The 25,744-nt window shown below is 32.3% G+C and overlaps 1 protein-coding gene across 2 annotated transcripts in view; it reads left to right on the top strand.

The window, feature by feature from the left end:
• Window positions 1-25,744, top strand: part of LOC108911373 (arf-GAP domain and FG repeat-containing protein 1) — a 115,783-nt gene that overhangs the window by 42,607 nt on the left and 47,432 nt on the right. The gene's annotated exons all lie outside the window — the stretch shown is intronic.

Here is a 25,744-nt window from a genome sequence, read left to right as displayed (position 1 = left end):
TTCTTTATTAGTAAATTACAACTGTTTAAACATAGAGCAGTGTTTTTCGTATGAACAATCCGTTTTGTTAATGTGTAGATGTCAGGATGTCCATTTAAAATACAAGAGCAACAAAAGAAAATAATCTTATTTCTAAGAAGCATATCGGTGTGAAATTTTATTTACTCAAAATATAGACTTATTTGAATTTTATATCAAACTGTAGTGGCGAAATTTTTGGGCGGAACTGATATTGCTACTTATCAAAACATGGAAATACATATTAATCGATACTGGGAAAAAATTTTGGCTGATACTAACATGTGACCACCAAATAGCTGATAAACGTACAGGTTTCCATGAATTTCGTATCTACCGATATCGAGAAATTTTTTGAAGGCGTATGTATGATTTCCTACGAACAAATGGTTTTTGTAATTTTGTTCTATTTAGTTAATACATTCGTACAAATCCAATAAATCTATTTCAATTTTTAACACTATAATGAAAGTTGTATTTATTAACCGATTTCGACCGTTTTTTCTAAGGTAGAACACCAAAAACTGCACTTTTTTTAAAACTTTTTATTGTTACTAATCAAAGCCTACCGCGATTTGGTTGGCCAAAATCGAAGTATTAACGATTTTTTTTTTATATAAAATAGGAAATTAAAAATTTTTTGCAGATAAATTTAATAACAAAATATGCGATTATTATTAAAGACAAAATAAGGCATGAAATAAGCGTCAATAACAGAAAACAAAATTAATTCTGATACTTTTACTCTTTTGGACTGAGCGTGAGCACTTAATTTATAAATAATAAAAGAAAACTAGTTTTATTGCTGTTTCGCTCTTCATTAAGATCTTTATCGACATAATTTTAAAGATTTATTATTTGTTCTACTGTTTAAATTTTAATCCATTGATTACAATTATACCTCATACCATTATTATTGGTTCCTTAACATTTCTGTACCGTTAATGTCGTGATTTGTTCTTATTGCTTAGTAGATATTCTGTGTAATATTATTAGAATTAATTTTGTTATTCCATGATTTACTTTGTACCTAATAATAAATGCCTAATAATATTTTCATTACTAAATTTATCTGCAAAAATTTTGAAATTTCGTATTTTTTAAATTAATTTTGTTATTCCATGATTTACTTTGTACCTAATAATAAATGCCTAATAATATTTTCATTACTAAATTTATCTGCAAAAATTTTGAAATATCGTATTTTTTTAATGAAATTTAGTACACACCCATTTAAGACGATGCTGATTATACAGGGTGTCCCAAAAGTATGGAAACAGCACAATAACTTTCGAAAAATGCATTTTGAAGAAAAATGATTCAGACTAAAGATTTAGGATTTTTCCCTGGCTATTAACTGGTGACCCTAGATTTGACTTTGACCTTGACCTTCAAGGTTATTTCAAGGTCAAGTTAATTTTTTCAAATGGGATGCCCTACTTTTGACCCCGGAAATGAAAAGAGCGGAAAATGTTACGTTCAGATATGTCCTTGACCATTTTCCGAATTTGACCTCTGATGGTCATTAAAGGCCAAATCAAGGTCACGCATGGCTTGGCGCGCTGTTTTGAAAACAACGGGTTGCAAAAGAATGACAATAACTAACGTTGTAGTATTTTTCCCTGGCTATCTGATGGTGACCTTCGATTTGACCGTGACCTTCACCTTCAAAAACCGCACCATATCAATTTTGGCAAAAATCGGTTGATTTTTGAAATCGCGTCCGCCATCTTGGACTAAAATTCCTCAAAAACAGATTTCAGATTCGTAGTCAGCGACCCCAAAAACCCCCCTATACCAAATTTGGCGTAAATCGGTTAATTTTTTGGAATCGCGTCCGTCAGCTTGGATCCGCCATCTTGGAAAATGGGCTATTTGCTTTTGCAAGTTTGGAATCCATGCTGCTTGACTAAATATTTTCCAAGCGGAACCACTTTTTTTATCACTATTAAATGCATAATTAAATTTTCTTTTTACCGATAATCTCAGCACTTTTGGAAGTATTCACATTTGTTTTATTTTCGTGAATAAGGATTCTTTGCATGCGCAAGAGAGATTATGTGACCAGTGAGTTGTAGTAATTATTCAGTTACTTACTATTATTCATTGAGGTATGTAAATGATTTTAAGCTGATATTTTATGCTCAAATATTTAAAAATTTAGATTAGCAAGTAGGTAAGTCTTCTTATAAAAGCAAATAGCTTCTGCTAGTCCGAAATGTAGAGCTTTTTGAGCTAAAATTAACAGTTAAGTTTGGATCTCTATATCTCAGAAGATAATTGACATTAACAAAAGCGTTGCAAAAATAAAAACAGGAAAAAAAAGTCAATTTTGCTTAGAATATTTTTATGTTTCCACATCCTGTAGAGACTTTCTGTCATTCTTTATTGGATATCTAGCATCTAGATAATTAAATAGATTAGTCTTATGAACAGAGAGCGGACAATTTGTGTCTTTATCTTTAACCTTGAACATAGATATGTCATTCATAAACCTAGATATATTATCCATGACGCAGTGGCGTGTCGGGTATGCATCGGAAATTTACGTGATAATTCACGAAAATTCCACGGTACATACATTTTTAGGCGTTATAAAATATTTAGAAAATCAGAAATTGTGTACTACATATTTATTAAATGAAGTTTGGTTAAAAATAGTGTCATTCTTTTAATTGGAAATTAGGAGTCAATGTAACGAATAGCCTCAGGCGACGCACATGATAGAATAATCCAACTCACGCTCCATTCATAACAGGGCTGCAGTTTGAATTCTGACCAATAGGAATTCGATAAACGCAACCGATGTCGACGGATAGACTAGAGATGGGCGCGAGTGTCATTTCATTCCTTTAGAACTAAATTAACTTAATTATTTTCTATTTATTTAACCTGTTCACATGATTTATGGATTTTAAATAAAGGGTACAAATCTTCGCGAGGATAATAAGATAAATTTGCTATACATAATAATTATATTTTGCATAGTTTATACACAATACATTTTTGAACGCGTACACATCTCTACCAAAATTTGACCTATTCTTCGGGTTAAAGACACACATTGTCCGCTCTCTACTTATGAAAAAGGCAGTGTTAAATTTGTAATGTGCAGACAGTGTAATTCGACTTGCAAAATTCGTTTGGAAAATATTAAATACGTGGGCTCCTCCTAGCTCTCCCCTAAAACTGTAAAGTGTTTACAGCGGTGGTCATGGTTACCGTCGCGCGGCAGTGAAAGACGGGAGTATGAATAGCGCATATTTATTATGCAGTTTACGCTCTGTTTAGTACAGTAGTGTAGACAGACTAACAGCAGTTACATTGCTATCTGTTGAAAAATCAATAGTGAGAGAAATACCAAACTTTAATGAAAAAGCAATTGAAAGGTTTATTTCGGACAAAAGCAGGAGAATGAACTCTCATTATAAAAAATTATGTTGAACATATTTTCTTTCTACCCAATTATATTTGATTTTTTTCCAATATTTCCGCCCTCTGTTATGGAAGTCATGAGCGGCCACTATAACTAGCTATTACGTTGTATTATATAGGTACCTGGTGCCTTCAGAAAATACCTGCATAATTAGACGCAGATACAGTTTAATCATACTAGTAGTATGGGCCCAACAATTCATCCAGATTCACAATATTTAATTTAAAAATACTTCCTGCCGTATCTACCACCTCGTAAAGTTCTGGATTTCGTAAAAACTGCGACCTGAAATAACATATTGTTTATTTTACGCAAGCGGCGTGTTTCGCACTACCTGTGTGTTATATGGTAAATACGGTGTTTTGTTTACAAAACAATTACGTAACCCAGATAGAATATATACAGAACTGATCCCAGTTACAAACAGGTTTCCACGCCTTTTCACGACCATCATCGACAAAGCGACGAGATGCGGTTTGTCGCGGATTTTTCGATCTCATTCAAAGTCGATACGTACCTGTATTGCAGTGATCGATCATAAATTCAAGGTGATGATTTCTCGGTTGCAAAGTAGTATGCAGTTGGGTTAAAGTCAGCTGTAAATGATTTCTTTTTATTTATTACCCATTGAAAATTTATGGAATGCAGAACAAATTCAATATCAAATAGATGTACAGGGTGTATATAAATGAAAGAAAACAGATGCTCCCCAATAATCTTGGTACCGAAATATAATAATTAAGTCAAATATTCCTTAGTCCTAGTTAAAAGATGTTTGAGGTTTTAATTTACTGAACTCGTATACAATTATACCAACTAATGGCAAAAATACCGTCTTTAAGAATGTTGAAGAATAAAGTTGAATATTTGAATAAATCAAGAATATCTAAAGCTGACTTACAAAGGCGCTTCATGTAATTCAAAATTTCTAGACGTTCTTTAATATTAATTGTATTGAAAACTGAAATTGAAACAATAATGTCATGTAAAAAGTATTTTCCGTGAACTGAACAGTTTTACAGTTAATTTCTAAAGTAGTAAGCTACTGTAGATTAGTCGATTAAAACCTAAAAACATAATTACTCGAAAATTACTCGTTTTACGAATAAATTTTTTCCATTGATTTACAATGGTGATTCAAACGTAATTATGTAATTTCTAAAATACTCAGTTTCATTGAAATTATAAGGTCTCTATATCTGCCACTGGTTGATGTAGTTGTAATTCAGTAAATGTTCATCTTTGTTTAGTGAAGTTTCATTAATCTTCCGAGATAAATTCGTATTTGTCATGTTTTTTTCAAAAACTTCAACACTGCAAATGAAGCAACTTTTGTCTAAAGTACATTGAAAGAAATCCACCAAGTGAGGAGCATTGCTAAGACATTTTAGCTACAGTAGGTAAAATTTTTGCTGTCAGAAAAAAATTCATGCTGCCAAAATAAGTACGTTTTGCTGAAACGTGTTTGCTACCGCAACAAAAAAAATTCTTGTAGCTATATGATAGTTCAGTTGGAATTTTATTTTAGTCGACTGTCCCAAGTGAGTTGCTTTGCTCGGGTAAGTGAATATTCTTTTTTAAAATTGATCCAATTGGTGTTAGTCAGTCCTTATTTGTAGCAAATTAGGGCTCACTTACTGTAACTGAGGCCTCACTTAATAATTTCCAGAATAAACTGGAATTCAGCTAGTGCGCATGCGCGATTACGCGTGCCTTATGCTGACCATAGAGAAGTTAGAAGTTTCGCCATTTTGCTGTAACACGTAACACGAGATATACGTTCGTTAATCGTTAGTCTTAGGGTCGTTTATAATAAATTGATGTTTTGTGATCGACAGTAGAGTCAGTTTTCAGTGGTCTAACAACCACCAGAATGTTGAGATATGTACAACATTTTTAGTTGCATGGCATGGTGCACAAAATGAAGAGTGAGGAGAGCCAACACCGAAACATAGTAAATACGAAGTTGACTCACTTGGAGTTAATGAGTTGACTCTATTAGGGTTAATAAGTTTACTTGCTTGGGGTTAATCAGTTGGCTCGCTTGGGGTTAATGAATTGACTAGCTTGGGATTAATGAGGACTTGCTTGGGGTTAATGAGTTGACTCGTTTGGGGTTAATAAGTTGAGTCGCTTGGAGTTAATGAGTTGACTTGCTTGAGGTAGCAAAGAGATTATAGCAAAACTGTCTACTTACTGCAAGTGAGTTTCTTCCAGCAAAGCAGTTTTTCTTGTGGTAAGAGGCAACTCACTTGGCGCCTATTTAATGCAGATATTTTGCTACGGTTAATGGATTTTTAGTGTATATTTGGCGCAATTAGATATCATATTTTGACATCAACATTATGTGCTGACAGCCTGGTAATAATCGGGATCTGTTTTGTCACTTTTTTTTTAATATAGCATTTAAAGAAGTTCCCAACGAATCAGACGGGAATGTTGATGTAGCAGAAAAAAATGGAAATACAAAATAAAAAGGCTCAGCAGCTAAACGAATATAAATGTGGACAATAAAATTGTCCAAACTAAACTGCATTGGCAATAGGAAACCCCTTTAAACGTTTTAGGTCGGAAACTTTTGTTTATTCACATTTATTCCAAACAAAAACTTTAGTTTTGCGAATTCTCCAGTTCCTCAGAAAATTCCACGCATTTCAAATCAGAACCAAGTGGATTATGAACCAGCGATGTAGACTTTAAACAACTAAGTTTTCTAATATAAGTATATTTAAAAGCAACCTTCCCCTGTTTACACTATTAAGATCGTAATTTATTTTTGAAAATTATGTTTCTTTTTGCAGACCATTAGAGAAATTGAAGGTTTATAAAAAGAATTAACTAATCTAAAATAAAATCAGGTCTTCTGATATTAAATCTATCAAGATGAAATTGAAATGACGTTCTCTGTAATTTAACTTTAACTGAAAATTTAAGTATTTGGAGAACTTACATTCTTACATTAATTACTTCGCTAGACATGGAGCGTAGATTTTTTTTTATTTAATGCTTTTATGATTATTATATTCTCCGAAAATTATTATCAAGAAATCGTGTGTTCTAGACAATTTTATTTGTCATTCCTTTAAAAAATTCAGATCTATTTATAGCTGAAATAAAAAATCGTTGTCTCACATTCCACACTTGAAAAATTTTAATAAACACTGAAATTGAAATAGTCTGCATTCTTTTCAGATCTACAATTTGAATTCTATATATTTTTACTGCTCTGTTTAAAATCGCTAACAACTTCTGCTGTTGATCAACGTATATTGGTTAAATGAAGTCATTGTTAACAAATTATTTAGGTAAACTCTTTATTTTATTGAGAGCACATATTTTTCCTTAACTGATTTCGTTGAACTTGAAAGTAACCAGACAAAATATAAATAAATGGGAAACTTTCCAAAAACTAAGATACTAGGACTGAATGTAAACAAATTGGAATACATAGATTCCATTGGAATATTTTCAACCGTAGTGAATTAAATGCATATTATTTATTATTGTTTTCCTTCACTCTTTTCCACATTGGTGTATACATATTTTATTTTATTGGTAACTATTTATGCAAACTTCAAAAACTCATTCTTATGACAGACTACTTTGTTAATCATTAAAGTTTGGCCAATACTGTACCCAGATTACATACAAATGCAATGACTGAGGTTATAACGTGACATTTAACCCTTCCTGTTAAATTTGAAATTTAGATAATCGCATTATACACATTTCCATATGATTTGATCAATAACTAGACGTGACATTAATCGATTATACTTGAATAAGTAAATGCGTAGTTGTACTTTTGACCTCGATTAAAATTTGAATATAAAAATGTTTTGTTAATCTTCTGCTTGGCTTTCTGCCTTTTCTCTGCATATATTCATAAGCCAACAGTGAACTAAAACCTAGTAGGTACACCGAATAGTATTTTGGTGTCGTTGATTTGGATCAGTCAGTGATAATTAACAATTTTCCCTAAATTTCGATATAAATCACGAAATATTATCCTTAGTATATCATAAGCAAGCTTATCTCTAAATGTTGGGGAATCCTAGAACGTCAATGGAACCAGACATTTTATTTTTAGGTATATGCTTTTAAGTGAATGAATTAATTTAATTTATTTATGGCTTGTTTGTAATTTTTTTCGTAGAACTTTTATCATAACATTTATTTTTACTTATTTATATTTTTAAATTCTACGAACAAATTAAGCGTGCTTGCAGTATCTTGTTATTATAAAGAGTCACAATATTACCATGGTTTTCGCGAATTATCAAATGAATATAATTATGTGTGTGTAGAAAATTGATAAAAGAATTATACAAGGTGGACCATGGGAGCGGGAAGTTTTGAAAACGACGTATTTCCGAAAGTATCTGTATTTAATTAAAACAAAGTGTAACAATAACAAGATAAATGTGTGCCATTTTTATTTCTTAAAAATTATGCCAGCTAAATGACCTCCTCTTCTCTCCATACACTCTTGAAGTCGAACGTTGAAATTCTGCATAACACGACGCAACATATCCAACGGAATATTAGCAATTTCTTCCCGAATTTTCATTTTCAGCTCCCGAATATCTCGTGGTTTGTCAATGAACACCTTGCTTTTTAGATAGCCCCACAAAAAGTAGTCGCATGCCGTAAGATCTGGCGATCTTGGGGGCCACTCAATGTCTCCGTGTCTGGAGATAACACGACCTGGAAACAATCTTCGCACGGAATCCATTGGTGCTCTTGCGGTATGTGAAGTAGCGCCATCTTGCTGGAACCAGCTATTGTTCTGTGGAAACATGTTCAGTTGCTGTGTAAGGAACTGGTTAATCATGTCAGTATAGCGTGCAGCATTAACTGTTAAAGCATTTTCATTGTGATCCTCAAAAAAATAGGGACCTATGATTCCCATTGAAGATATTGCGCACCATACTGTTACCTTGGGGCTGTGTAACGGCTGTTGATGAAGTTCTTGTGGATTTTCCAAAGCCCAATAACGGCTGTTTTGTTTATTGGTATAGCCAGATAAATGGAAATGTGCTTCATCAGACATCCATAAATTGTGAACGTCAATTTCATGCTGCAGCATCGTTTCAGCAAAATGTAGGCGAACAGGAAGATCTGTTGGTTTCAGTGCTTGGATAATCTGAATTTTGTAAGGATGAAAATTGAGATCCTTGTGTAAAATTCTAAGAAAAGTAGTCCTAGATAAGCCCAAGTCCTGGCTTTGTTTTCGACTTGAACGTTTTGGGCTGCACTCTACAGATGCTCTAACGCGATCAATGTTTTCAAGACTTCTGACACTTCTGTTTGGTCCCTTATGTTTGACATTTTCAGCTGATCCAGTGTCTTCAAATTTACGAACCCACTCCTTTATGGCATGGGCAGATGGTACTCTCCCGTGACGAGCAATGTTGAAATTAATTCGAAATTGCCGCTGTGCTGCGACCACACAATCATTATTTTTGTAGTAAGATTTAATCGCAAAAGAACGTTGTTTGCCGGACCACTGTTCCATGATTACTAAATGGCATAAAGTGACAGATAATTTGTCAAACAAATCCGCGGCAACCTATGCATAGTAATGAAATAATAATATTTTCAAAACTTCCCGCTCCCATGGTCCACCTGTTATTAGAAGCCACTTATGAGATCTATCTATTTTGGTGATCATATTCTTTTCGCAATTCGAGGTAAATGAAAAACTTTATTTCAAATAGGCCTTTTTAGCAGTGACGTCACATACACCAAATAATAGGCACATTGTCATGAGGAATTTATCAATATTTTTACTAGATCGGTTTTCGACCCTATGTACTTTGACATGTGCCAAAAAAATGGCTTCTTTGTCATGACCTTAAATATCGCGATATTCTGGCAATATTAGAAAAATTTAAGACGTTTCAAACCCCAAGTGACAAACTAATAGAATTATAGAATGTATACAGGGTGATTCACAACTTATCCAAAAAAATTTGGGAATAGATACGGCATGAGAAATGGAGTCAATATTGTAAAAAAAAAATTTGTAAAATCCTTACAGTTTCCGAGAAAAAAAATATTGAAGTTATAGTACATTCAACCACTACATAGCTGGACAACTGTAGTCTCTAGCGTGATTCGTAATACGCATGGAGAGCCACGTGGCCTCAGCGACTCAGAACACTGAAATCCGATGTTTACAATAGTTTTTTAGTAGTTAGTGTCAAAAATGGCTTGCGTGTGTATATATATACTTGGATTTGATGGATATCGTCTCAGTTTATGGTGAACAAGACAACATTTTTATTATGGAAACTGAGTAAGACGGACCCAAATGTGTTTACACGTCGGTGGACAAAATTTTGAACAGTTGTTGTAACATCAGGTATATATTTTATTGTTTAAAATCACAAATGAATTTGAACAAAATCAGTTGAGTTTGCTGATATAAAATAGGTGCTATAAAATTCTATTTATTCTTTTCCTTGCGAAATTCTTTCAAGTTTTTGCCCGTTTTTATCACTGTCGCCGTGACGGTCGTATTGCGCCAGGTTTTACAGTGGACCAGTTTCCAGTGACGTGCAGAAGTGTATTTTTAAATAATTTTCGAATTGCCCTTTTTGATTTTTTGTAAGAGTCCCCTGTACATCCAGATTTTTTTTTGGATAAGTTCTGAATCACCCTGTATATTTAAATTTATAGAACAATATTGATTTTTATATAATAGTAATTAATAAATTAAAATGACACATTTCAATGTTACATGCACATTAAAGATAATTTTATGTAAGCGAAGTAGCCTCGCAACATGATATCATTCAAGAAAAGTAGTTGTGGTTAAGAGTATGTCTATACAGGGTGTCTCAGTGTGAGCGTACAAAAATTCACCAGGGAGTAGACCAGACCAAAATAAGATTAAAATTCTTAAAAAATATATTTCTGCAATGCACTCTCACTGAGTTACAGGGTGTTATTTAGAAAGAAATAATATAACTTTCCGCAGTAACACAAAAACCCTTTCAGGGTCTGGTCTACCCTCTGGTAAATTTTTGTACGCTCACACTGGGACACCCTGTATTTATAATAAACCACTTGAAGAAAAAAAACACTGTATAAACACACTGACACAGTACGACACCAAGAAATACAATAAAAATACTTAGTAGAACTAGAAAATGCCAAGATTAAACAAAACAAGAGAAAATGCGCTGATGATGACAGCGATAACATATCAACAAGATCTCACCTGCGTAAGAGGCTATTCTTTTCGAGCATGAGCATTAGGAATAACACGGCTAATGTTAAATTTTTACTTTATTTAAAAGGAATATTCTTTTATATCGTTTTTGTCAGTTTTAAGCAGATTAGTGTATCTATTTTACGAAACACATGTTGGTTGTTCTCAAATACTTCCAAATCCTTGTGAAAATAATTAATTTGAAGTTGTTCATTTTTATAGTTTCTATGTAAATAGTACACAAGGGTCAGATTCGGTTTGTACAATTTCAACTATGACAGTTTGTCACTTAAGAAATGTAATTAAAACCGTTCCGTTCCCAATAACCTTGCCTTTTCTTCTCGTGTAACAAAAATAGAAAATAATTTTGTACTGAATAAATAAAGAGGCACAATCACACATTAAGAAACAGGACACTATTTTTTTTTAAGATACAACTTCTAGATGTAGATACCTACTTGTTAACATAATGCCCTACAACGATTTGTTATAGAATAGATTGTTCGAAAAAAGTGACTAAAATATGATCTCAATTCTTTTCATTTTATAATGAGAAATAATTTGTTGTACAAACTTAAAAATTTTAAATTCAAGAATCTGCTTCATTTTAATAATCTAAAAAGTATTGGAAATACGTGAGTGTAATGAAAGTTCACAAATTTGAACTAGTGCAGGATCCACAATTTATAAAATCACTTCTCTTTATTTTATATAATAACTCTATTATACGGCATATTCCCAAACATTTGGAAACAGGCCCAAGTAGTGCTAACAATTTAACAATAAGATTGAAGATAAAAATAAAGTATATAGGTATAGTATAGTCAATTCTTTATGTACCAGGTTATCTGACATATTTTTTAAAACTAATATTAACCCTTTTAGGCTATTGATAATGTGATATGGTATGGAACTACAACGTTGATGGGTTTTTATTGCATGAATTGTTCAAATGGTTATTTAGAATGAAAAAACCGCGGAGTGCTATTAAATTAGAGGGTGGAAATTGGAGATAGGGGTGAAAATGCACCCCTTTCAGTTTTTTTATTGTAGCTCGAAAACGAAGCAAAATTTCGCTGTAGTTCATAGGAAAAATTATTTGCCATCGAAATAGCTTATTTAAAAAATTTAAAAGGAATATTTTATGCAAAATAATCGTTAATAAACAATTTGAAAAAAAGCAATAAATTCGATTTTCTGATTTTTTTTACTTTTTTGCCTCTAGTTTTTTTTTGTAAAGATAGGTATAGTCATTGCTTCATAGAAAAAAAAGTAGGTAGATAAAATTTCCTTCAAAACAATTATTTTTAAATTTGTATTAGGACATTATTTGAGGTTATGAACAGATTTGTTTTATAAAAATGTTGTGTAAAATAATAAATTTATGAGCACCCTGTATATCTAATCTAAGATGTTTCTCTTGTCAACTCCATCCGTGGACACACTGTATATACATTGTTAATAAACTTTATTGTACTTAAATTCTTAAGTTTTTACTAAATTATTTTATTAAAAAAGTAAAAAAAAAATAAATAATCTAATTATTTGCTTTCTTTAAAATTGTTTATTAACGATTTTTTGAAAGAGAAATTCAATTCTCTACAAAATTTTTCTTATGAACTATACCGAAATTTTGCTTCGTTTTCATGCTATATTTAAAAAACTGCAAACCTGCTTTTTCACACCTATCTTCAATTTCAACCCTCTAATTTAATAGCACCCCACGGTTTTTTTAATTTTGAATCACCCTTGGAACAAATCATGTGATGAAAATCCTTGAACGTCTTATTTCCGTCTTTTTTTTAAAAAAATGAGAATTAAAACGTATAAGGGAAAACGCGACGAAAATCGAAAAATTGACTAAGTTTGAGCGGCCATATATCAGTCAATTTTCATCCAAAAATACTCTACAACCTCTTGTTTTGAAGGAAATTTTATATAACTTTTTTTTTCTATGAATCAATGCCTATACCTATTTTTGCTCAGAAAAAAGTTATTTGGATAAAAGTAAAAAAAACAAAAAATTGAATTTTTTGCATTTTTTGTTAACTTGTTTTTATTTATTTTATTTATATTTTGCAGTAAATAAACTTTTTAAAATTTGTAAATAATAAATATTTCGATAGGAAATCTCATTATCTACAAAGTTTTTCCTATGCAATACCCTCAAATTTTACTTCGTTTTCGAGATATACTCAAAAAACCGTAAGGGTATATTTTCACCCTCTAATTTAATAGCACTTCGCGATTTTTTCTTTCTGAATGACCATTTGAACGATTCATGCAATAAAAACCCATCAACGTTGAAGTTCTTCAGTACACTGCTTTTTAAGACATAATCAATAGCCTATTTGTAGAATCACTCAGACAAAAAGCAAGTGATGATGATGCCTATACCCATCGGTTTTTGCAAAGCTTTAGTTAAAGTGCATCACAGTATAGTCTTTTTTTACCAACTTTTTTCAATTTGGTTTCTTTCGATAAACAATATCCATATAGAAAGGTATTATTTACATAAAAAAAAAAATAATTTTATAGGGGTGTTGTGGTTCTTGTGAGTCACATTGTAGCTTTGCACGGATATTCTGCTGTCGCAGTTCCGCTGCAATATTTTTTTTCTGTATGTTACGCTACTCCTCCATCCATTTCGAGTACCACAGTGAAACTGCAGAACGCTTGGTCTGCGTTGCGTGACCGGCTCGTTAATGTGATTATTGTGATTGTCGTTAACAGTATAATTCAATTCTGAAATATTAGTATGCCGGTCGGATTTCATTCCTAATACTCCCAAATTAGTCAGCATCTTAAAAAAATGCGAGACGAGAGATCGGCACCGACGCGACGTTTAAGCAGCGCTGGATGTTGCGCTCACTGAACGCATCCTCCGTCTTCTCATGGGTTTATCTCTGCTGGTCTGGGAGGTGAGCGTACTCCCCAGATACCGCTGACGGTGGTGCCGGCACCGAGTGTGACGACCTTGAACGGGCTCGGGAAGTTGCCGCAAGTGCGAGCAGATAACGAACCTTGGAAGCGCCCTCTTATCACTAGACGCGCTGCGGCTGTCTATCTTTATGTTTCTGCCGTGGCTGTGATAACCTCTCGACTTACTGAATCATTTTTCCCATCCTTCGAATAAATGCGTTCCAAGAGCGGGTCTAATCAAAGCCTAGTAGACCACACGTGTGTACAATTGCAGTTTTTAGGATATAAATTCCAATATTTCCATTATTTAAATCACCATGGTTTTTCAGGTTATCATACCGTGGTCTATGTACCCGATCGCCGTCAGTTTCCATTATTTTTTTATATTTGTTAAATTGAGTTAAGTACACAGACTTCAAGTAAAAATAAATAAAAAAGACTATGTAGGTAATATGGCACAGGCACACAAAAAAATTCTAAACCCAAGAGGCCCACATATAATTTCCGAAGGAACTCGATCCGCTGAACACTTCCTGTAGTCAAAATTCATGACTTCCGTATGAAAGTAGTAGAATAGTGAATTTTTTAGTGAAAACTGACCCAAATATGGGTCAAAACTGATTTTTTTCCTAAATTTTGTCCAAATATATAATTTTCGTATGATTTTGAGGGTGACTGACCCATATTTGGAAATACTACGAAAATGATAGATATACCTTTTTGGACAACATTTAGAAAAAAATCAATTTTGACCCATAATTGGGCCAGTTTTCACACAAATAGTGGATTTTCTGAGAAATATCGAGATCAAGGGTAAATTTTACTAATTTCATCATGTTTGGCGTCTCAAAATATTACGGAAATGATATATTTGGACAAAATTAGGATTTAAAAAATCAGTTTTGACCCATGTTTGGGCGAGTTTTCACCCAAAAGCTTCGCGTTTCTCCGAAATTCTTCGAGAAGTCATAAATTTTGACTAAAGGATCGTGTTCAGCGCGAATTCCTTCCGAAATGATGTGACGGTCTCTTGGGTTTTGATTTTATTCGTATGCCCCTGTTATTAGTGCCACAGATGCAGCCAGACTCTTTTTTGAGTGTAATTTCTACGTCTATAACTTTTTATGTCTATCTTTTCTCATTTATACATAGTGTCCCTTAATTCGTCTTCAAACTTCTGCAAGGTATTTGCTGTTTGGACAAAATTAATACAAAAAATTGAACTATGGATAAATTCGAAGATATAGCAACTTGAGTGGCCTGTAGACAATTATTATTGCCTTCAGTACAAAAACAGGTTGCATGAAACTGACTTCCTTAAAGCCACTTTGTTAAAAAAAAAAAACATGAAAGAGTGGTGGTAATTGAATAAATTTCACTATTTAAAAATTTTGCTGAAAAGCCCTTTGTAAACATGTGTCATCAGTAGTCCATCAAAAAAATACCGAACCTGGTATTTATTTTTGAACTGGTTTAGAAGATATTAAAAAAGCAGCGTTAACAGGTCATCTTCAATTAGTTTTACCTTCGAAAGATTCGAAATTGACCACCAGTTCATATGAACTGGTTTGTATTAATTTTGATGAAGGAACAGTTTAGCAGTTGAATTAAAATACACCCAGTGTGTTTCTGTATATGTATAGAGTGTAAATAAATAAGTGCGAAAAAATTGAGGGGTGATCCGTTGTGGAAAAATAAGGTTTATATTTCCAATTTTTTCTGAAATACCAAATAACAACTTTTAAAAATATAATTTGAGATTTTGTATAAAAAATAAACATCTGCCAGTAAAATAAAATTATGAATCTAATCCTCTTTAAAAAAAAAAGTTCAAAATTGAACCAAACATTGAATAAAGCGTTACTCCTGAGGCTTAAGTTATTGTTTACACACAACACCTGAATTACGAAATTAAGTGTGAAAAATAAACTTACCAAATCAACAAATTTATAATTAGAGGCGGTAAATTAGACACGTCAAAGGGTTTTGTAACCACTGGTCTTGGCATTTGTACACTAGTCCACACGATGTGATACGTTGGTCCGTATTCGTAGTTATAATTTTGCGTTTAGTAGTTTAGTACCAGTCTAGAGGGAGAACTATGGCGGAACCAAATATTGACAATAATGTCATATTGAAATTTTTGGCCTTATATGAACGGTATTCGCAGATATGGGACCCAAAAAATGTTAATCATAAAAATAGGAATAAAATGTCCGATGTCTGGAATAAGATACAAAGTGAAATGAGTATAAATATACAACCACCACACCTACTTCTTCGTCACTATCCATTTGGTCCTCAAAATACAGTGACATCTTCACAACTATGCCAACGTTGGTTGCAGTTGGCTATGCTTGCAACTAACTGCTAGTATTGGGCATACCGTGTGGAGGACACACATTGGAGTTGGCACGTATTGGCCCAACTTTACCAATATTGACCCAGCCTTGCCATGTCGTGTGAGGCCGGCTTAACCATTATATCTGAATGCGCATACGGAACAAATTAAAGTTCGGGATTATTTTTCTCTTCGTTGTTCTCCTAAGCTGCATCAACACTGTCAAAGTTTGAAACTGTAGAAAATTATTTATTTCAAAATATTCATCGGTATTATTAATTCAATAAATAAACAGCACAAACATGTCATAATACTTTTTTTTTATTCGACTTACTGTGTGAAGAGAATTACTTAGAAAAGATTCCACTGACATTCATGAGAAACGTGCGACGTAATCCCGTAGTTGGTTACGACGCAAAGTTCAACTTTCCTTTTTTAAATAAAGGGGCGGTAATATCGCAGTCTGATTTCGTTACCACAAAACCGAGAATCAGTTCGCAAATGGAAAGCTGAATATTGGTGGCGCCGCTTCAACATTTGCTGCATAAAGTACAAAGGATATTCGTTTGTAGACACGTTTAAACTCAATATTTGTTTACTAAAATATATGGTAATAAAATAAGTGCGCAGTTTTAAGTAAATCTAACCATTGAAATTAGTGCCTACCTTTTATGTTGATCATTTGAACGGTATTTCCATAGGCAAAGTCCAACTGTTTTTTTTTTAATATTAATATCGATGGTTTCTAAAGTTGAGAACACAGACAAAGGTATAAGTACTAAAAAGTTATCTAAACAACTACAGAGCAGAGTAATGCAGTATTTCAATAACTTGTAGGTATTTATGAATACTAAGGTGAATACAAATACTTTTCTAATATATTCATGAATTAAATTATAGATAATAAGTAATCACGAATAATATATTATGTAATTTAATATTTTTGTAATTACACAAGTTTTCAGTAATTATTATTCATTCAGTGTGGGTTTTATGAATAAATCTATTGAATAACATTACTTGAGTAGATACATTCATGCATAGCTATAGCTACGAATTAGATACAATGTATTAGCATCTAAGCTAACCATCCGTTCGTTTTCCTACTGCAAATTTCTAAGATAAGCCGATATTTGTCGATGTTAAAGTAAATAAATGTTTGGTCACTTTGATAAGCGAACAACAAACATACCTTTTTTTATTTGGTTTACACAAGAAGTTTATGTCGACTGTTTTCTATTTATGTGATTTCTGCTGCAAAACTACTCCATGGAAAATTCTACAGTTGCCCAAAAGGCAATGATGAGCTGAAAACAAGCACCGTGGATGAAATATTTAAAACGTGACTCCCGTGCGTGTTATAAAAAAAATACAGGACGTATATGTTCCTGCAGAGAATATTTGACGCTTATTGCTTATTATTATTATTCGGTGTTTCTCCTGGTTATCTAAATTTTATCCGTGTCTATCCGTGCATGATGTTACAGAATCTTCTTACGTAGTTTGTTTCCGGAGGAAAAAATCTTACGTCGAATATCAATTAAGTTGGATGTGCCAAAAAAATTGCGTAAATAAATAATTTGGAAAAAAATCCAGGTAATATGTGTACACAGAGTAACTAATTTTAAATGGAAACACCATTGCAAAATATGTCACGTGACATTTAAATTGATTTTTGGTTATCAAAGTCTACGTAGGTATATAATTTTTTTCAATGCCAAAATTGACAAAAATTAGTTAACTTCTATTTAACAGAACATTAAAAAGACCAAAATAAAAATATTTTATTTGCTTACACCGTTTAGCAAGAATAAAAATCGGCATAAAACCATTGATATTAATTTAACAATTAACAGGGAATGCTTTTTTCACCAAATTTGATATATGTATAGTCAGATATTAAATAAAGAAAATGGCTAAACACCATTTGTTTTTTCTTAGAAAGCGAAAGTAGCACAATTTTATTTGGTATTATACTATATTACCATTTCTATTTGACATCATAATCTTTAAGGTTATCCTCAAAGTTTTATAATTGTTGTTTGCTTTAACCTATTTCGCTTCTTTCAGTGTCATTTATTATTAATTAAAGAGTAATCCTTCAACTGATTTCATACTGTAGGCCAGGAAATATAGAGTTGGACGCGACTTTTTGTTTCGGCAAGCTGAATTTATCACTATAGATGCTAAATTTTATGTACAATACTGTATTAGTTTCCACAGTCATAAAAATGGGGGGGGAAGATTGTTTACAGGGTGCTTGTGTAATTTTTACGTAAATTCACATTTTTCGCTTATAACTTTTTTCCGTTAATTTTTACGAGAAAACAGTAAAGTACTTTTTTTTCGTTTTCAAAAGACCTACAAAACCAGCCCTCGAGCGTCAAAAAATATTGATTAGATCAAGAGTTATAAACAGAAGAAATTTATTTATAACTTTTGAATTAAATATTTATAAACTTCGTTATTATTACCATAACGTTTTGGCATCGCATCCTCTCATTCCTTATCACTGTCTAATAACTCACACGAAATCTGGAATCGGTAAGTTGAATAGTTTACAAGTTATGGCCTTATAAACAAATTAACTAATTATTAGTCTGGACGATCCCGAGCATCTTCCACAATCGCACTGATTTTTTTCATGGTAGATTTCTTAATAATACATTGAAATCTATAATTTTTTTTTAATTTCAAATTTGCAACCTGGAATTTTTTTTATTTTTTAGCCTTAGTTGCAAAATGAAATATACGACGCACGAGCGTGATATAGTTATATATTATTACATATTCGGAAAGCTTATGAAAAGAGCTTTAAGTTAAAAAAAAATCGTCAAGATTCGTTGAAAAACAACGGAGTTACAGACTGTCAAAGTTGACGGCCTATTGTTAAACAAATTAGGTTGGTAGCGGCAAAAAAAATACTGTCATAACCGGCAACCCGAGTACTTTCCCAGATAAAAATATTTTATTTGTGGAAGTATGTTAAGTGCATAAGAAATATTGTTAAAAGTCAGTGGGTCGCTTGATTTTTCGACGAGCCGCGGCACGGCGGGAGGGTGGGGGAAGCGAACGACAGCGAGTCCGATGAAAATTACGATAATACTCATAGTCCTGCCGTTAAAAAACTCGAAATTCGCTTGAAAATAATATATTTGACAGTATGTAACCCTTGTTTTTCAACGAATCTTGATGATTTTTTGTAACTTAACTTTAATTTGAAATTTAAAAAAATATATATAGATTTCAATGTATTATTATGAAATCTACCATGAAAAAAATCAATGCGATTGTGGAAGCGTCCAGACTAATAATTAGTTAATTTGTTTATAAGGCCATAACTTGTAAACTATTCAGCTTACCGATTCCAGATTTCGTGTGAGTTATTAGACAGTGATAAGGAATGAGAGGATGCGATGCCAAAACGTTCTGGTAATAATAACGCAGTTTATAAATGTTTAATTCAAAAGTCATAAATAAACTTCTTCTGTTTATAACTTTTGATCTGATCAATATTTTTTGACGCTCGAGGGCTAGTTTCGTAGGTCTTTTGAAGACGAAAAAAAAGTACTTTACTGTTTTCTCGTGGAAAGAACGGAAAAAAATTATAAGCTAAAAACGTGAATTTACGTAAAAATTATATATTTAACCATCCGGTAAACAATCTTCCCCCCATTTTTATGACTGTGGAAACTAATATGTTATTGAACATGATATCTATCTATCTATAGTGATAAATTCAGCTTGCCGAAACAAAAAGTCGATAAATGGTCATTTCCCAGCTCTTCTTCCTGGCCTATAACCATATCAGCGACATTTTGTAGTTGTAGTACTTCTATCAAATTTAATTCGCAAATATCTGCAATGTTTGCCTACATCGAACACATTGCCATTTGCAGAATTTGTTATCGTCAAAATAGCCGTAAATTCACAATCTGTTTTGTGTATTGCTCTCGAAACAGATACGTATTTTCGTATGAATTGAAAATATTATCTCGCTTTGTCCTATCAAAATATTTGGTTTTACGTATGTGCATTTTTAATTATACGTAAAATACGCATGTGATTTAGTATTTATATCGGCAAGTCCATTTTTATAGCACAGTGCTTATCTGCCATCCGTTCCGTTCTGATACTGACCATAAATTTCATGAATATTATTATAACATTTTTTTTTTAATTTACCGCACTACGATTCGTTCCTAAGTAAATGTAAGTAAACTTGTTTGTACGTGCATGTCTAAAATTAAGTGCTCATAAATAATGTATCTGTTAAATAATAATTAATTAAATCTAAAGGAAAAGTAAAGCTCTTTATACATGCATTAATTAAAAACTAAGTGTTTTAAATGTTCCACATACCTTTTAAATTTGTTTTATTTGAATATATTAAAGTGTTCTCCAAAATCATCAAACTTTTGAGGATTAATCTAGTTCAAATATTTTTCTTTCGTTTAGTGCAACTTTAATTGCCTGCAAAAGTTGTCATTTTTCAAACAGCTTATAAACGAAATGTAAGATTTCGTGTCTACGGAACTCTAATTGTAGCTGTACGGTCTTTCATTTCCCATAAAGAGAAAGCTGTTTCTTGGTAAAAGGTCAAAATGCAACCACATTAGAAAAATGCCTACAAAGATAATCGTCTGCGGAAATCCTGTTGTGGTTTGATTAATATGGAACCGATAACTAACTATTAACCACAATTTTATCAATAGTTTTATTTATAATTCTGAGATTTGTTATCTTGACTTGAGTCGCATATTGAATTAATTAATTATTTTGTGCTATATGTCAAATTCGAATTAATTATGTATCATCACAATTTCTCGATTGCCATTTAAGTCGGTCAAAATCAACAGTGCATCCACTGAAGTGATATCCAAATCTTACCATACTTACAATTAATTATAATTGATTTCGAGATTGATTTAGTTCTTTGACAATTTCGTAATTTTTTTAGTCTTATTTAATTTACAGGAAAAAAAAAATAAGTATACAGGGTGTATCCGAAGTTTGTGTCATAAATTAAGGGGATGATTCCTTAGGTCATTTTAGGTCCAAAAGCCTTAATAAATAAGGGCCCTAATGTTACTGGTTCCCAAAATAGAGGGTGTTAAAGTTTTTGAAAAATATTATATTTTTTAAAGGCAATAATTCGGTATATTTCTATATAAATCTGTCAAATAGTGAAGAGATTGAGGGGAGCTTTGTCATTAAAATCCTCAGAAAAACTACGCTGCTGGGTTTTCTGTAAAATTAATAGGCGCGTTTAATTTACTGCCATACTTTAAATAAAAAAGATCTATTCCTCGCACAAAAAAATTTTCGAATTATAATTTTTTTGTTTATATTTAATTTTTTAAATAATTTCTAATATGTATTTCATGGTTTAAAAGAAAAAAGAAACACTAGTAGAAAATGAAGCAGATTTAAGACAACGAATCAGAAATGGATGCCAGCAAGTCAGACAAATGCCAGCAATTTTTGAAAATGTACGACAGTCGTTGAGGAAAAAGTTCGTCGCTTGTGTGGCTGTCTAACTTGCTGACATCAATTTATCATTCGTTGTCTTAAATCTGCTTCATTTTCTACTGTTGTTTAATTTTTTTTAAAACCATAAAGTACCCATTAGATTTATTGTGTGAAGAAAATGCAAGAGACCTTTTTTATTTAAAACTCAACAGGAAATTATACGCAGCTATTAATTTTTCTGAAAATCCAGTGGCGTAGATTTTCTGAGGGTTTTAATGACGAAGCACCCTTGAATCTCCGCCACTGGTTGACATATTTATATAGAAATATACCGAATTATTACTTTTAATTAGTTACATCATTTCCCCAAGTTTTGTCAGTCTGCTTCAAACATCTTCAGAGATAATTAAAAAAATGTGATATTTTTCAAAAACTTTAACGATCTCTATCCTGGAAACCAGTAACTTCAGTGCCCTGGTTTTTTAAAGCTTTTGGGCTTAAAATGACCCAAGGAATCACCCCCTTCATTTATTACATAGACTTAGGATACACCCTGTGACCGAATAAATAATTCAAAAAAATTGCACATAGGTCGCTTTGTCGTCTTTCTTAATATAATTGAAACTTGACGCATTAAATTTTTGCGATAAGGTCAATTTTGACATCAAAATATGTCCTACTTTTAGGATTGAAAGTCGTGGAAAATTCTGAAAGTATTGAAATTAAAAGTCAGGGGCACATCTGTGTATAAAAATCTATAAATTAATTAAGTACATATTAAGTAAATAGTCCAATTTATATGCATAATCTTTCACTGATGTTAAATACTTGGCGTCCTCGCTAGCACCTAAAACCTCAAAATTTTGTTAGTAAACACTATTGACATTTATTGTACTTACAGTCAAATCCAGTGACGGCTATTGACTTCCATACTAGAGAGGGCGGAAAAATTTAGGTACAAAATATTTAAAAAAAGTCAAATATAATAGGGTATTTTTATTTCAAGTACTATTGAAATATAGGGAAACTGTACTCAGCATTATTTTTTATATTACGAGTCAATTCGTCTGCTTTTGTCCGAAATAAACTTTTTAATTATTTTTTCATTAAAGTTTGGTATTTCTCACACCATTTATTTTTCAATTTTTTTACAATTTTAAAAAAGAGCAATTTTACGCCACACCTAAACAAATTACGTTTAATAAGAAAAAAAGCGGTGAATAACTATTGTCTGCTTACGATCGGGCTAAACAGAGCCCAAGCTACATGGTAAAAATGCGCTACTCCCACTCCGTCTTTCACTGGTGCGTGATGGTAGCCATGACCACCGCTGTAAACACTTTATAGATAATAGAAGCGAGCTATGACGAGCCCACGTATTCAGAGTTTTGCAAACGAATTTTGCAATTGACTATACATTACAAATTTAACATTTCCTTTTTAATGTGTTTCATAAAGCTAATCTATTCAATTATGTAAACATTGTGAACTAAATTTTGAATTATTTTTTTACTACTAAAATTTTGTGGGGGGGGAGGGGGCGTCCCCACACCAGCCGCCACTGGTCACTTATGTCGATGTATATACCATACCATGATTGTTAGTAGGCACAGGGTATCCCAGCTACATATTAACCCATCAAAAACTAATAACGTACGCGAATTTTTATGCAATTATTAAAAGATTCATAACTCGATTGACAATTAATTGTGGTTTACAAGGTATAAATAACATAATCTTATTTATGTAAAATTATACAACCCAAACGAGTGCAGTTACGCACTGAGGGTGATTTCACCAAACACCGCAATTAGACGTGCTCGAACTACAAGTTTTGTCTGAACAAAATCCAGATAATTTATTTTTCCTAAATTCTCTTTTGTCTTGAATCTACAGATAGTGATGGAATCTTCACTGTTTGGGGAAACCGGTGACATAATATAGTATTTTTTTGTCAGGCGATTTTTCCCATGTAACAGTAAAAAACTTTTACTTGATATAGCTACAACTTTTAGATTAAACATGTTTTTGTAAATAAAAATAAATAAACTTAAGGTCGAGGAAAAATTTTGCTAGTGATCATGGAAAACCCGGAAAGTGCAGATATTTTGATGAATTAAGGCTTGCGCACACTAGCCGGCAACAGCCGACAACGGAACGGACCACGGCGGCCGGCAATTATATTCAACCATGCATTTGGAATGGAACAGCGCCCATTAGCCAGTAACGGACCACAATGCAACACGGCGGCCTGAACGAAAATCTCCATCTCTTCATGTATCCATTTTCGCTTTCTTTTTAGCTTTGCAATTTGTTTTTTTCTCTTCCTCACATAGTAAACTTACAATTATAGCCTTTGCCTCCATCTTCAGCAAAATAAAGTGAGCGACTGACTAGAAAATTTATGGCTAGAGCGCGCTACGCTAAAAAATTGCCGGGCGCCGTGATGCGTTTCGTTGTCGACTGTTGCCAGCTAGTGCGCGCAAGCCTTTAATGGATACCCCTAGAAAACATACAAAAATATTTGTGTTTTTTGTTTTCCATTGAGGCTGGAAAACAAACATTTTAAACACAAACATTAGCAAATTAATGTGGATATGTTTGTTCACAAAAAATGGGCAAATTGCAGTTAAAACTTTTTTATTTTATATCTCGATAAATAAACCGATTTTTAAATCTGAAGTTTCTAAGTCAGTGACTGTTATTCTCAAAATATTTCTGAATCCGGCAGCTCTTAAAATTTTTCAGAATGTTGTACTCCATCTAGAAAAATGTCATCCTTCAACATCTTCTAATTTTCCTTCTTAAATTCACTTTGAAGTATACAGAGTGGTCCGAATTGTATGCAGGAAACTTCGAGGGCAGATAGATCTCTTTAAAATAATATGTATTTGCCTTATAAACATAGGTCTGGAACGGCACCGTTTTAGAGATACAGGGTGTTGAAGTTGTCAAAAAAAATTGATTTTTTGTTTATATCTCCGGAATCTATTAACCGATCTCAATAAAATTTGGTACATATAATGTATGATAGTAGGCCTTATATTCCCTGAAATATGAGCTTTAAAGGTTCAACCAGTGGTGTACAACTGGACAGGGGTCACCCCCTTTTTTACAAAAAAACCTACGCCACTGCATTTTTTACATGTCATTGTAACTGATTTATATTTTAATGCACAAAATACGTAAAAAAGGTGACTTTAATTTTTTCCCTAAGATTCGCCGTTCTCAAGTTATTCATACCAATACAATCCCCTTGTGGCAGACACTTCTAACGATAATATTACAAGAATATTTGTTTATGTTTAAAAGTAAGTGCAATTTGTAAGCACATCAACAAAATTATTTACACTCCTTTCTACACCACCTGTGAGGTAGTGTGCGATATAAACAAAAAATCAATTTTTTTTAAAACCTCAACACCCTGTATCTCTAAAACGGGGCCGTTCCAGACCTATGTTTATAAGGCAAACACATATTATTTTAAAGAGATCTATCTACCCTCGAAGTTTCCTGCATAAAATTCGGACCACCCTGTATATATTCCTTGAAATATTGAAACCGAATTAATATTTTCTAATGTGGACATAGTGTACTATATACTGGTATGAGTTTTTGTATTAATTATATTTAGACATATCATTTTTGGTTTTTATTTTGAATAATTATTTATTACTAGCTGTTTCTGATTATTGGGAGTATAATTCAATGTCAGTTCGGGTACCTATAGAGTACTATAGTGCCTATAGAGTAACTCTGTTGCTTGCGCAAAAAACTCAAATCCACTGCAACTGATTTGCGAGAAATTATAAAATAATAATTTATATTAAACACAAGAAATTATAATAGGAACGATACATTTTCCATAGTAAGCATATGAGAATGAAATCAACATATCACCAAAATATTATCATCATTATAACCGTAATTTGGGTTTTATCTTGATTTAGACATGTGAACTTTTAGTAAGAAAGTATGTTTTTTTGCGCGTTAGCTATAGAATTGTTTCCCGCAATATCATCAGTCATGAATCTTATATGTGTAGTTATACATCTTTACTTAGGTTTTATTTAGAAACATTTTGAATTTGTTTGAATCAGCTTAGAACCTTGAAAATAAAGTAAAAAATATAAGAGGAGAATACACTATCACTTTTTCGTTTTTTTTTATTTAAGTGGGTATTTCTGCTAAATAACCTTTTGAGCCAAAACGGTCAGTCAAAGAGTTGATTGTATAAATTTAGTTGTACTTAACCAGAATTATCACAGTGAGACAATTCCTCATAATACAAGAAGCACTAAAATACATCACACAACTTACGTTTTGAACTCTATTT

Source organism: Anoplophora glabripennis, unplaced genomic scaffold, assembly GCF_000390285.2.
Source record: "Anoplophora glabripennis isolate ALB-LARVAE unplaced genomic scaffold, Agla_2.0 scaffold582, whole genome shotgun sequence".
Taxonomy (NCBI): Eukaryota; Metazoa; Arthropoda; class Insecta; order Coleoptera; family Cerambycidae; genus Anoplophora; species Anoplophora glabripennis.
The sequence above is the reverse complement of the archived record's forward strand: the minus strand, read 5'-3'. Positions and strand labels throughout refer to the sequence as shown.